The sequence below is a fragment of the Branchiostoma belcheri genome, unplaced genomic scaffold (genome assembly GCF_001625305.1).
Source record: "Branchiostoma belcheri isolate BF01 breed outbred unplaced genomic scaffold, Haploidv18h27 scaffold63, whole genome shotgun sequence".
In the NCBI taxonomy this organism is placed as follows: domain Eukaryota; kingdom Metazoa; phylum Chordata; class Leptocardii; order Amphioxiformes; family Branchiostomatidae; genus Branchiostoma; species Branchiostoma belcheri.
This window is the reverse complement of record NW_017804276.1, coordinates 1,345,710-1,359,769: the sequence shown is the minus strand read 5'-3', so window position 1 is coordinate 1,359,769 and position 14,060 is coordinate 1,345,710. Positions and strand designations below refer to the sequence as shown.

Genomic DNA, 14,060 nt, shown 5'->3' with positions numbered 1-14,060 from the left:
GAAAGCATCGGTGCACAAGAGTAAGGAAGAGAGGATCTTTTATTCACGTATTGCCAAATATATATATATATATCCATTCGACTTACTGTATCTTTTCTTTACTGTAGTTTTTTCATCTTTTATTATAGAGATCAACAGAAAAAATTCAGCATTTTGATATTCTACACATTTTCTCAGAGCAGTACGATGCTGAGTGCAATGTCTGCCGCGCTAGCAGTGAAAAGAAATTTTCAATGCAGCAAACATTATGGATAACATTCTACAGATACAAATGTACTCAACGTCACTAAGTGCATCCTGTGATCATTTTGGGCAACTTGGTAATGGTGAATACCACATGACAAATAGCTCTATGGCCTGCATTTCCGGTAGTGTCAGCTACACACAACCCAGCTATAAACTACTCAGATCTAGAGGCACTACTCAGAGCTACGTACAATCAAAACTGCTCAAATATATTCAGATAAAAAGGGAACTAAACATTTTCCTTATAACAGTTTAGCACATGCTAAGTCCTGCATGTCAATTCACCTACCCCCTGTCTGAACTCGGACGACAAGAAGGCATATATGATAGGGTTAACACAGGAGTTCACATAGGCCATGCACATGGATAGCAACTTGACCACGTACGTCGCCATATTGTACGGAAACTCTCCAAAAGTTACCCACATGTTCACGACGTGGTGTGGGAGCCAGCAGATTCCGAAGACGATGACGACCACCATCAGGATCTTAGTCACCCTTTTCTTGGATCGGTTGGCTTGGCTCTTCTTGGGCATGCTGTTGAGTTCCCGCACCACGAGGTAGTAGCAGGCGGCAATGATGACCAGGGGCAGCATGTAGCCGAGCGCGAACAGCCCCGCGAAGTAGGCCGGTCTCTGCGACTCCAGGTCGTCCCAGTGTTCCACGCAAAAGTCCACCGGGATGCCCGACACCACGTCATGGTGGATGTCAAAGTACACGAGGTACGGCGTGGATGTCCCCATGGCCAGCACCCAGATGACCAGCTCCACCGCCCAGGCAGCCTGAGGCTTGCGGACATCGATGGAGTCCACCGGGTGCACGATGGCCATGTAGCGGTCCACCGACATCGCCACTAGGTTAAACGCGGAGGCCAGCATGGTGGCGCACTGGAAGAAGTGCACAAACTTGCACATGAAGAGTCCGAAGACCCACTCCGGGAGGGAGAACACTGTGGCCTGGAAGGGCACGCAGAAGACGATGAAGAGCAGGTCTGCGATGCTGAGGTTGAGGATGAAGATGTTGGTGGTGTTCTCCAACTCTCGGCCCGTGCGAAGCAGGACGACGATAACCAGCGCATTTCCGAAGACCCCGACACAGAAGATGACTGTGAAGATGACAGGAATGATCCAACTCTCCGGCCCCGGGTCTACCATCCCCTGCCACTCACTGCTGTTCGTCGCGTTCGTGTAGAATGTGTCCAGACCGCCGTCTGTTACAGCAATGTTTTCCATCCCGTTCCTGCCTAGAACCCGCTACTACTGCCGGATTCTACGCTGTTCTCCGCAACACTCAGTCTCTCCAACCCTACAGGCATGGTAACCTATAGTGGCGAGAAATGTCACAGGGCTTATATACACCTCCGGCCGGCGTCCCAAAGGGTCGATGCATCATACGTTAATTAAATCGTGACGTGACGGGCGTTTTACGCGGCTTATCACCCGTCACTGCGAGCCCTGCCGACCGGCACGTAATGGCGATGTCAGGCGTGTAAAAAGCGAGAGCGCAACCTTTCCAGAGCGCGAATGAAGGTGTCCGGGACTACATACCGCCTAACAAGCTGTAACAGGAAAACACAGATCCAGTTCCAACTCCCACGCGCCGGCTCAGCTGAGGTTATCAAAGCGTGGATCGAGATTCGCGTAATCGATCGGATGACTTGACCGCAAAGTCCTCTGGGAGTCTGTATCTGTATCTCTATAGCCGTTATAACCGCCCTTCGGCGTAACACACCAGCTTCTGTATCTGTATAGCCAGTATAACCACCCTTCGGCGTAACACACCAGCTTCTGTATCTGTATAGCCGTTATAACCGCCTTTCGGCGTAACACACCAGCTTCTGTACCTGTATAGCCTGTATAACCGCCCTTCGGCGTAACACACCAGCTTCTGTACCTGTATAACCGGTATAACCGCCCTTCGGCGAAACACACCAGCTTCGCAGGCACGCGGCGCGGCGGCAGCTAGCTATATCACACCGAGCGACTTGTTACACTCAATCTTTGCACATCTAATTGCAGGGGTTGTTTAAAGATTTCTAGTGATGGTGCCCCAACTGTGCTTGGTGGCAACGAGTTCCAGTCTACGATAGTTCTGGGAAAATACGCATTCGAACTGGATGTTCAGGCCAAGGTCCTGGAATAATAAATAATATCTTGATAGCTTAACTCTGTTTTCTTGTAATCTGGACGTTACCCATGTGACTTTGTGTTTGTCTTGTGCTATAATTTTTATTTGTTTCCAGTGGGGACGTAAATATTAGCTTATTGCTTGAGTGCTTCACCACTATGTATAATTTGTATTGTTTTTACGTTGAATTAAAAAAAAGGTATCCTACAGTTTGCGCTTTCTCTGCTAATACCGTATCTTGAGTCATGGTGGTCACATTTATCACAGGTGATCAATCAATCAATCAATCAATCAATCAATCAATCAATCAATCAATCAATCAATCAACCAATCAATCAATCAATCAATCAATCAATCAATCAATCAATCAATCAATCAATCAATCAATCAATCAATCAATCAATCAATCCCCATAATCAGCGGGTAGGCTTGTGTGGCGTAACGGCAGAGTGTTCGACTCGGAACCAAGAGGTCCCGGGTTCGAGTCCTTACCTGCCACTAATTTTTCCCCCTGGGAAAGGCACTTTACACGACTTTTCTCACTTAACTCAAGTGAAAATGAGAATTGTCTTGTCCTGTATTTGTCCTCTCCGTTGTTGGCGGCATAAGATAAGTTGATATATCTTGAGTGTGCCGTCACCATGTCTAGTCATTAAATGCTGGAATATAAAAAAAATCAATCAATCAATCAAAAATGGGTTATTCTTCAACAGATCTTTCCGCACTACCTCGTAGACTGAATTGCTCCCATCGCTACATTATTATCACACATATCTCTTGCGCAACTATTTCACTTCATATGCAATCATCCGAGACATACGTGTACATTAGATACATTATTTATAACAGGTTTTTCATCAGGAGTTTCATGTTGTTTTTTTTATAAATCATTCTTTTTATTGTTTCCAAAATTCACACAAAAGAAAGCATGGCACAACGAAACAAAGTGAAACCACATGCATAACAACAAAACTAAATAAAAACCAGTAAACAATATAGATGATATAACAGAGTGTTACAAAGTATTTAAAAAAAGTCAACCCCAATTACAGTTTATTTATAATTTCTTCAAGGAGATGAAAGTAGACCTATTAGCTTTCCCCATTTTCCCATGTGTTTTTTTGTCTTGCCCACCCGATTGGAAATAATGGTTTCTAACTTAAAGTAATATGTTACATAAGAAATAAATGATTCTATGTTAAGTGACCAAGGTCGATTTTTAAATATAAAATATTTTCCCAAGAGAATAATGAGATTGGACATGTTGTGGAGTTTCATGTTGTTTGTTACATTACGTATCCTCAGCAGGGACTCGGGTAATGGTTTGTATCACTGAACCGTGCGAATAATCGGTTAAGTCAGTGTCCTTGAGTTTTCCCAGGTGATTTGAGATCTGGGCAACAGGTCAGCAGTCGTACGTATTTTATGCCCTATATTTTTAACAAGCCCTGAAAGAACCAAACAAACAAACAACCAAACCAACTAACCAACCAACCAACCAACCAACCAACCAACTAGCCAACCAACCAAACAACAAAACAGCCAACCCACCAATTAACCAAGCAACTAAACAAACATCTAACCAACCAACCAACCATACAGCTAACCAACCAATTAACCAACCTCCAACATTGATCTAATACAACGATTTCCAAACTGACACGACAGATTATTTTCATAGAAGAAGAAGAGGAAGAAGGTCTGCCGTGCTCTTGCCCGAGCGAAGGGTGGTGCCCATCTCCATTTCGTAGCCCTTGGGCGACACACAATTGTGCAATGCACTACAGCAGGGGGCTAGTCCGCTGGTAGTGCTGTGTGTTTTACCTTCCCACACCCTTTCTCTTATGTGCTGAGTGCTAAGCAGAGAAAGAAGTGTGTACCATTTTTAAAGTCTTTGGTATGACCCGACCGGGGTTTGAACTCACGACCTCCCAAAGCGAGCACTCTACCAATTGAGCTATTGCACCGGTGTGATTATTTTCATAGGACACATCAATGTCATAAGGACTATCTAAAGAATGCCCCCAGACTGCAATCGTACGACGATCGTACAACGATTGTACGAAGGATGTGACCCAGCTCAGTTATCCACAAACATCACACACATTCACGACTACCCATTTGTCGATTCCATGCGCCTACTGTTCAGTTGTTATTGATAGATCACTGTGTGACGAAGGTACGTACGCTGCAAATAAACATATGTTGCCATGCTTAGAACGTGCTGTGAATGTACTAGAATGCTGAATCAAATGTATCTAGAGTATTTTGTGGTGTGCATTATGTTATACTGTTGTACGTGTGTATCAGTGGTGTAGACAGTCATAAACCTTCATTTTAAACCCCTCTTCTTTCGGGCGAAACGTGAAGGTTAGATGTAATAAAGATTATTACACAGCTATATCTCTCTGAAACTAAGCGATTTAACACCTGATTTATACTTCTGAATTCGTTTATAATATAGCTAAACTCTGTTCTCTTATTACCTGGACGATACCCATTTGTTGTGATGTAATTTTATTTCATGTCTAGTGGTGACGTGAATATAAGCATTTTGCTTGAGTGCGTCACCACTATGCATTGTATTTTTGCATGTTGAAATAAAAAATAATAAATAAATAATTTTTCATATTTTATTCCACGCTACAAGCTTCTCCTAATCTAAAATCACTACAATTTACAAGTGGAACATTCAGTCCACATGTACCCTTGCCCTTCTCTTGTCCTTCAAACGAAATATCCACTTGGCAACAGGTTTACTTTGAAAACAAGCCTGCGAATCTGGCACTAAGGCAACAGCATGTAAATTTTATGGATGACATCATCTGCAGACTCCAAATCTAATGCGAGCGGGCGAAAAAAATCAAGGTGGGCAGAAGAAAAAAACAAGGTTCCTACATTTTAAAATTTTGACTCAATCATTGTACGAATGGTTTTGGTTCAGTAGGAACATCACATATACACAGCCAACATCACATTTCTGCTTCAAAGTAAGAAACAAAACATATCTGCATCAAAGTAAGAAACAAAACATGAAATAAAATTATTTTCTTCCACCTTCCGGCATGGCAACAGACATCTTTACCCATTTTCGGCATGTTGATCACTGTCTGAGGACAACAAAATTTCATGTTTTTTTTTCCAAAATCAGGCAAAAAATAATGCGCGGGCTGATGTCATCCATAAAAATTACTTGCTGTGGCCTAAACCTCTCTCCACATGAGGTAGTCAACTAGCGTCCGCTCCCTGCCGGGGATGTTTCCTGTACAGCCATCAAGAAGCCGGAGATAGTTGGCGGGCACATTTATTGAATGCCAGGGTCGTATTCACGGTAAGGAATGACGTGCCCTAGGACTCTGTTAGGTCAAAATAGCACGGCTTTCATTCTAACTTATGCCTCACCTCTGATTCTCACTGCCGCGTTTTGTAGATACAGACCACGAAACGAACGACTGAGCTTGTTTCTTGTGGGGTCGTGTGCCGTAGCGGCAGCGTGCTCGACTCGGAACCCTGAGGTCTCGGGTTCGAGTCCTGACGTGCCACCGATCTTGTGTCCTTGGGAAAGGTACTTTACACGATTTTCCTCACTGAACTCAAGTGAAAATGAGTATTGTCCTGTTCCGTATTTGTCCTCTGCGTTGGTGACGGTATAAAATAAGTTGATAGAACTTGAGTGTGCCATGTCCAGTCATGAAATGTTGGAATAAAAAGAAAAAAAAGCACTTTACACGACTTTCCTGAGTATTGTCTTGTCCTGTATTCATCCCCTGCGTTGGTGGCGGCATAAGATAAGTTGATGTGACTTGAGTGGGCTGTTAACATGTCTAGTCATGAAATGTTGGAATATATAAAAAAACAGCTTCTCGAACCGAACCGATGTGATTGGAGGCTGTTCTTCCTTTATTACTATATATGGTCCTGAGAACTAGAGACGTTTTTCAAGGAGTCATCTTTTAGAGTGAGCGATTCCCTGCCAGATCAATGTTGTTAACTTGGCACCCGAAGCACGAGAAACATCTCACACGGCCGCACATATGTTATAAATCAAGCGGATGAAAGATTTCCACATGCACAGGGCGCGCCGTTTCTCCTTTTTGTTCCGCCACGAGGGTTAATTACGTAGACCACACTCTTCTCTGCACGTAGCAAGGCACGCCAGACTGAATTACAGGCCCCGGTACAACAAAGTAAGACTGCGGGGTAAAATTATCACTTTAGAGGAAGCCTGAAACGCACATTATTCAGCGTAGTGCTGTAGATGTATGACTTATATTCAGAGTTGAACTAAAAAAAAGTTCTTCAAGCAGTTCCTCTTTTTTTTTAATTGGGTGGTTTCCTTTTTTTTACGCCGGTTCCTTCGCGGATACTTTATTAAACTAAGCAACCCACACCGGATCTTGTGAGCAGGGAATCAATAGTTTTGTATTAAACACTCCAATCTACGAGTGTCCGTTGGGGCACGGTTCAGGAGGTGTTTCATGCCTACATTAGTGTTCTATAGTTAAACTCACCCGCTGGAGACACGATAAGCTTAGGTGTATTTCCCATGTGGTAGTTTTTGAAATCAGGCCAGAGAGAACAATTCTAACGCTTCGAAACCAATGTCAGAATTAAAACCCGGTTTCGAGATATGAACTTTTAGGGGAAAATGGCTTGTGGTTCAACTTACTGGTGATGGACAACCGTTTCAAAGATCCATAGCAGCTCGAATGCAGTTTTATACAGGATGCAGAGAGGGTATCTAATGTGAAACCAACAGGAGGTACTGTTCAAGCTACAGGCTTATTCTACGGCCAATCTATTTACAACATGCGTCTTTGTTAGGCCACAGTAACTAAATTTTATGGATGACATCCTCTGCAGACTCCAAATCTAATGCGAGAGGGCGAAAAGAAAACAAGGCGCCCCCCCCCAAAAAAAAAGATTCCTATATTTGAAATTTTGACATCATAAACCCTATTAAACAAGAAATGATACCTATATGGTGCTAACTTTACTGTCAACTATCACAGCACCAATTTGTCACTAAAACAACTTTAAAAAGGGAAAGTTTTCAATCATTGTACAAATGGTTTTGATTCCGTGGGAACATATAAATGGAACAAAATACATCTTTGCATCAAAGTAAAAGTTAAAAAAAATAAATCTTGTATTGTCTCCTCTCTTCATGTTTATCTGCCATACACGTTCCGGCATAGCAAGGCATGCGATTTTGTCCATTTTTTGGAATGTTGACCACCGTCAAAAGGCAACAAAATTTCTTGTTTTTTTCCAATATCAGGCGAAAATCAATGCGCGCGCTGATGTCATCCATAAAAATTACTTGCTGTGGCCTTACTAGAAATAGAGCAATATCGCCATGTTAATGGTCTTTTAAACTGCAAATGTTTATTAACGGTTTCTGTAATGTTTTATAATACCCTCCGCTAGGACGCCTTCTGTGACCTTTGTTTCTGCACGAACTATGACATTCACGCCAATAAAAGACACAAGTAACCAAATGGAAACATTTACATAAGATGTAATTGACATTTTAGGCGTAATTGCCGTTTTATCAGACAAAACATACGGTAGGGCTACTCATCGTGGACTAAATCATTGAAGTACGTGCCGAGATTGCAAAGCGACATCTGGATTGAGTGTCTGACTATCCGTGAGACCATGTTGATTTGATTATATGGATGGCATCCGCGCGCGCATAAATTTTCGGCCGTTTCCAAAAATAAAAAGTTTTCAACCATACTGTAAATCGTACAAAACAGTTGCAAAATGAGCAACCGTCAGTTGCAAAAAAATATAGGAAAACGATACCAATGTCGTAATGCCAAAATCATACAAAAAGACGAAAATAAAAAGAAATGAATTGGAAGAGTAGATTGCTCGGCATACCATACTCTGTGTCATTTGTTTAACCTTCATGACCACGAAGATTTCATAATGAAAGCGACATTTTTTTTTGGCAAAACTTTTTTTATTCGCACGCTCGCATCAGTTTTTGGGTTCCCAAAGGATGTTATCCATATAATCAAATCAACATGGCCTGATTACTTCCTGAGTACGCCGTTTTTCTGTAGCCATGAAGCCTCGGAAATGAGTGGATGTGACACGGCTGGGGTGGAGATTTCAGGCGGGACGTGTCGGAACATGCATTGACCACGCTACTTTACAACGCGTGCAGCAGTGCCAAGGACAGTATGGTGTCAACGACAGTGTAGGCAGTAAAAAAAGACATTGAAGTCTGTACCTGCCAAGGACAGTGTACCCAACACCATATACAAAATGAAGACAGTACCAGGGATAGTGTAGTCAGTACGAAGGACAGTATAGTGTCAAAGGCAGTGTAGTCATGCAGTAAAAAAAGACATTGCAGTCTATACCATCCACGGACAGTCTACCCAGTACCATATAGAGAATTAAGTCAGTACCAAGGACTGTCTAGTCTAGCCTGGGTACCATCCCCAGTAGTATATTCGCAAACTCTATAACCAGTTATAGAGTTTGCGAATATACTACTGGGGATGGTACCCAGGCTATGTCTAGTCAGTACTAAGGAGCGTATGGTGTCAAATACAGTGTATTCAGCAAAAAAGACATTGCAGTGTCCAGGACAGTTTAGTCAGTATAGAGTGTAGTCAGTAATAAGGACAGTGCAGTCAGTTCCAAGGACAGTGCAAGTAAGTAACAAGGACAGTGCAGTCAGTACCAAGGACAGTGCAAGTAAGTAACAAGGACAGTGCAGTCAGTAAGAAGGACAGTGCAGTCAGTACCAAGGACAGTGCAAGTAGGTGACAAGGACAGTGCAGTCAGTGCTAGGGACCGTGCAAGTAAGTAACAAGGACAGTGCAGTTAGTACCAAGGACAGTACAGTCAGTACCAAGGATAGTACAGTCAGTACCAAGGATAGTACAGTCAGTACCAAGGACAGTGCAATCAGTATTAAGGACAGTGCAAATCAGTAGCAAGGACAGAGCAGTCAGTACCGAGGACATGCAGGTGTAAAATGCCTTTCCCAGCAAAACAGCAGTGGGGCCTGCCGGGGAGTAGAACTGGGAACCTGAACCAACAACAACCTCAACCACGAGGCCACCTCGTCACCTTGTTTAAATCGTGAACGTGCCAGGTACATATACGTGATCCATCTTAAACTTTTCCCATTGACTCACCTGTCAGTGTGTTGTTAACAAACGCTTTTCTTGGTTAGAGTTTGACAGTATAAAAGCCATCGAATCAAAAGCACTTTAATCCTGACGTGGCGGCGTCTGTCCAGATCTGCTTTACAGCGACGGTAAAACCGCTTGAGTTACCGTGTGATTGGGCAGAGCAATGGGACTCCATTCCGTGTTAAATTGGAGTCCTGTCCAAACGGTGGTTGGGACTCTTTATCAATGCTACGAATCATGCATCGTTCTATCTGATGGTTAGGCCATGTTGATTTAATTATATGGATGACATCCTATGGGAAGCCCAAAACTGATGCGAGCGTGCGAATAAAAAAAAGTTTTGGAAAAAAATAAGTTTGCTTTCATTATGAAATCTACGTGGTCATGAAGGTTGAACAAATGATACAGAGAATGGCATGGCGAATAATCTACTCTTCAAATTCATTTCTTTACATCTTTTCGTTTGATTTCGGCAAATCAGTTTCCTTTGGTAGTATTAGGAGTGTGTTTGCTTGTGTGAATGTTCGTGTGCTTCGTATTTGTCTTACGATCGTCAAACAATTAATTGCAGACTGAAAGAAGTCTCGGGATAGTCGTGCGTATGTCGTCCAAAATTCAGTTGTCTTGGCATGTATCTTTTTGGTAGTTGCGAGAAAGAACTTCTACGATATCAATATGGATCTACGGCCTACAAAGAATATGACCTCGCCCTGAGCACTACCGTTGGCTTATGATTAAAAAATCATTGCCGTTTTTGCCTCCGAAACATATCTAAAAGATTTTCATCGTGAAGCTATTACTTTAAGTTATCCAGTATTTACACAAGTGGCACTAAGGCCACAGCAAGTACTTTTTATGGATGACATCAGCGCGCGCATAAATTTTTCGCCTGATTTGGGAAAAAAAAAACAAGAAATTTCGTTGCCTTCTGACAGTGGTCAACATGCCGAAAATGGGCAAATATGTCCGTTGCCATGCCGGAAGGTGGATGGCAGATACCTATGAAGAGAGGAGACAAGAAAAAGCTCTAATTTAATGTTTTGTTTCGTACTTTTATGCAGTGATATGTGATGCTGGCTGTGTATATGTGATGTTCATACTGAATCAAAACCATTTGTACAATGGAGTCAAAATTTAAAATGTAGGAATCTTGTTCTTTTTTCGGCCCGCCTTGTTTTTTTTTCGCCGGATCGCATTAGATTTGGAGTCTGCAGAGGATGCCATACATAAAATTCACTTTCTGTGGCCTAAGTCCTATGTAACATGCTTTTTAATACATGGCGAACGTTTGATGAAACGGCGAAGAAACGCAAAGGTTTCATATTTTACCACACAATGACCAAGAATAAAAATTCTTAGGCTTATACCCATTCTTCACGGGCTTGCTCCCGAGTCCTACTGAGAATAAGCCATTCTTTATGACAGCTCATATTTCCAGTCGGCCTTTCTGATTACTGCCGTTCCGTATAAACCTAGAAGAAGAAGAAGAAGAAGAAGAAGGTCTCCCGTGCCCTTATGCAGAGCGTAGGGTGGTGCCCATCTCCATTTCGTAGCCTTTGGGTGACACACAGTTGTGCAAGCCACTACAGCATGGGGCTAGCCCGCTGGTAGTGCTGTGTGTTTGACTTTCCCACACACTTTCTCAAAGATGCTGAGTGCTAAGCAGAGAAAGAAGTGTGTACCACTTTTAAAGTCCTTTTTATGACCCGGCCGGGGTTTGAACTCACGACCTCCCGGTTACAAAGCGAGCGCTCTTCGAATTGAGCTATTGCACCTGTCTGAACCTAGCCCGTAAAAAAAAAATCGGGATGCGCTAATAGGCCTGGGCGGGCGGGTAATACTCCCAGCACCGCGGAGAAATACCGGGGAGCCTACGGTGGCCATGCTATACCCGGCTCCTCAATCCATCACCGAAAATCACTGCCGACACTTAAAGTCGCGAAAGCGGCTGAATAAAGACCTTTGGAGTTCTAACCTTTCAATTTTTGTAGCCAGAGTGGGAATTATTTCGTCAAATCAATAGTACCCGCTCTACCCTTTATCACTCGTGAGGATCTTTGATGGTACATGAGTGATGGAAGGTGGCTCTGGCTGTGGAAGACGCGCCCATGCGGACAAGCTGGCTATGAATACCAATGGTTATCCCCGACAAGGTCATAGGAATGTCCGCGGATGGAGGCGAGAGGTGTTTTGATGGGCATCAATACAGGAGTTATCGCGGTAGTTGACAGGCACAGGCCGGTATAGTGTCCCGGGGGCCCGTTCAGACTACCGTATGCTGCGAGGAAAATGTAGTATTGCGACGTGATCAAAATCAAATTGTATCTTTTTTATTCCAATATGTAGTAGCAAGACGTGATGACGGCACACTCAAGTTTTTTCAACTTATATTAATGCCGCCACCAACACAGGGGGCAATACTATACTCATTTTTCATCCGGATCCGGGCGAAGTGAGGAAAGTCGTGTAAAGTGCCTTTCCCAAGGGCACAAGGTCGGTGGCATGTCAGGACTCGAACCCTGGACCTTTTGGTTCCGAGTCGAACACTCCACGAACCCACAAAAATCGTACTTTCGTAGAGAAGGTTTGTGTTTGTATTTGCATGTGCGTTTAATCCTTATGATATTCATCATGTCTGGGAAAATCAATTATTAGGCCACACCAAGTAAATTTTATGGATGACGTCCTTTGGAGACCCTAAATCTAATGCGAGAGGGCGAAAAAAAAACAAGTAGGGCCCTAAAAAACAAGATGCCTAGATTAGAAATATACTAAGAGACGACAAATGTTAGGACACAAATTGAATGAGGTGACACAGATTAACAAGCAAGAAGTCTTTTATTCATCATCAAAACAGCAATAAATCAGGTGGAACAGTGGACAGTGAAAACAGGATGGTAATAGACACTTTTTCGCGTTAAGGGTTTCACGTCAATCTGACGATTTGCGGCACTGTCGTGACTCTTTGGTCACAGTTACAGGAAGCGGAATTTCTTTTTTTTTTTCTAGGAAGATGTCAAAATCAATGCGCGCGCGGACGTCATCCATAAAATTTACTTGGTGTGGCCTTATCAGGACAAGTCGGATTATGGGACTCCTGGCGGCTTTCTATAGCACAGCAGCAGGATTTTCAGTTTTTCGGATGAGACTTTTATATGTTTGACAACGTTTGTTATTTTCATAGAGGATTAAAGTCAAATGATATAATCGATGTCAATGAAGATCTTATTTGCGTAGTTAATGAGAAACGCTTATATAAAGCGTCAGTCGTATATAAGGGGTACTATAAATTGGCAAAGGTATGGAATCGTGGAACTTACTTCTTGTTTGAGGCCACAGCACATAACTTTTATGGATGGCATCCCCCGCAGACTAGAAAACTAATGCGAGCGGGCAAAAAAAAACAAGGCGAGCCGACAAAAACAAAATTTTGCCTCAATCATTGTACAAATGGTTTTGATTCAGATGGAACATCACATATACACAGCCAAATCACATATCACTGCATCAAATTAAGAAACAAAACCTTAAATCAGAGCCTTTTCTAGTCTCCTCTCTTCATAGTTATCTGTCATCCATCTTTCGGCATCTTTGCCCATTTTCGGCATGTTGACCGCTGTCAGAAGGCAACAAATTTCTTTTTTTTTTCCAAAATCAGGCGAAAATTAATGCGCGCGCTGATGTCATCCACAAAAATTACTTGCTGTGGCCTAAGTTCAGAAGTTGGATCCGCATGTTCTCCTAATGCAGGAGAGCCCTCGGTCGTCCGTAGTAGAATTTGGCAGGACAACAAAAGAAATCCCTGGACGCTAAATCTTCAAATTTGTCGACCTTGCGTTTGACTCTGTAAAGCAATCAGAATACAATAAACTTTTTAATTGGACAAGAATATGACATGAAAGGGCGATTATTGGAGATGGCTTTGAAAATTGTCTTTGAAAATGCCCTCCGGTGCACTTAAACGTTTCAGTTCGTGACAGGGGCATTTCAGGACACAGCACTATTCTCGGATTGATTCCCTAAACACTATCTAATCATTACCCAGCAACGGAAAACGTAATGATTGCATGTGCGCCTTTAGAACCTACTGCGTTAGTTTAAAGGTACTTAGGCCTCAGTTGGCCTTGTCAGCCACCAGCGGGCGTGCAGCAGGAGAGGGAAGGGCCCCTGGAATCTTCGGAAACGAAGCCAAGCCAAGAGGCCTTTAGTGACTTAATTGTGCTGATAACATCCGCGCGTGCATCAATTTTCGCACGTTTCCAAAAGACGAAAGTACAATATTGTTTCTTCAGGTACCTAGAGGATGACAGAGGTCAAACTGAAAAGACGGAGATGCCAGAGGAAGGGAAGCAGAAGTTCCATTACCACTGGTGTATTACTGAGTCTTCCTAGAAGCTGTGAAAGAATAAAGATGAATAATTTTGTGTTTGTTCTGTGGATTCAGCCATTTGTGTATAATAAAGGGAACTTCTTTGCCCGATTTGTTTTAGTAAGTTCACATCATTTTTAGTTACCCAGAGGTTGCCGT

At 42.8% G+C, this 14,060-nt stretch overlaps 1 pseudogene; it reads right to left on the bottom strand.

Moving 5' to 3' along the window:
- Nucleotides 1-508: 508 nt before the first annotated feature.
- LOC109483205 lies at nt 509-1,477 on the bottom strand (annotated as a pseudogene).
- Between the last annotated feature and the right edge of the window lie 12,583 nt (nt 1,478-14,060).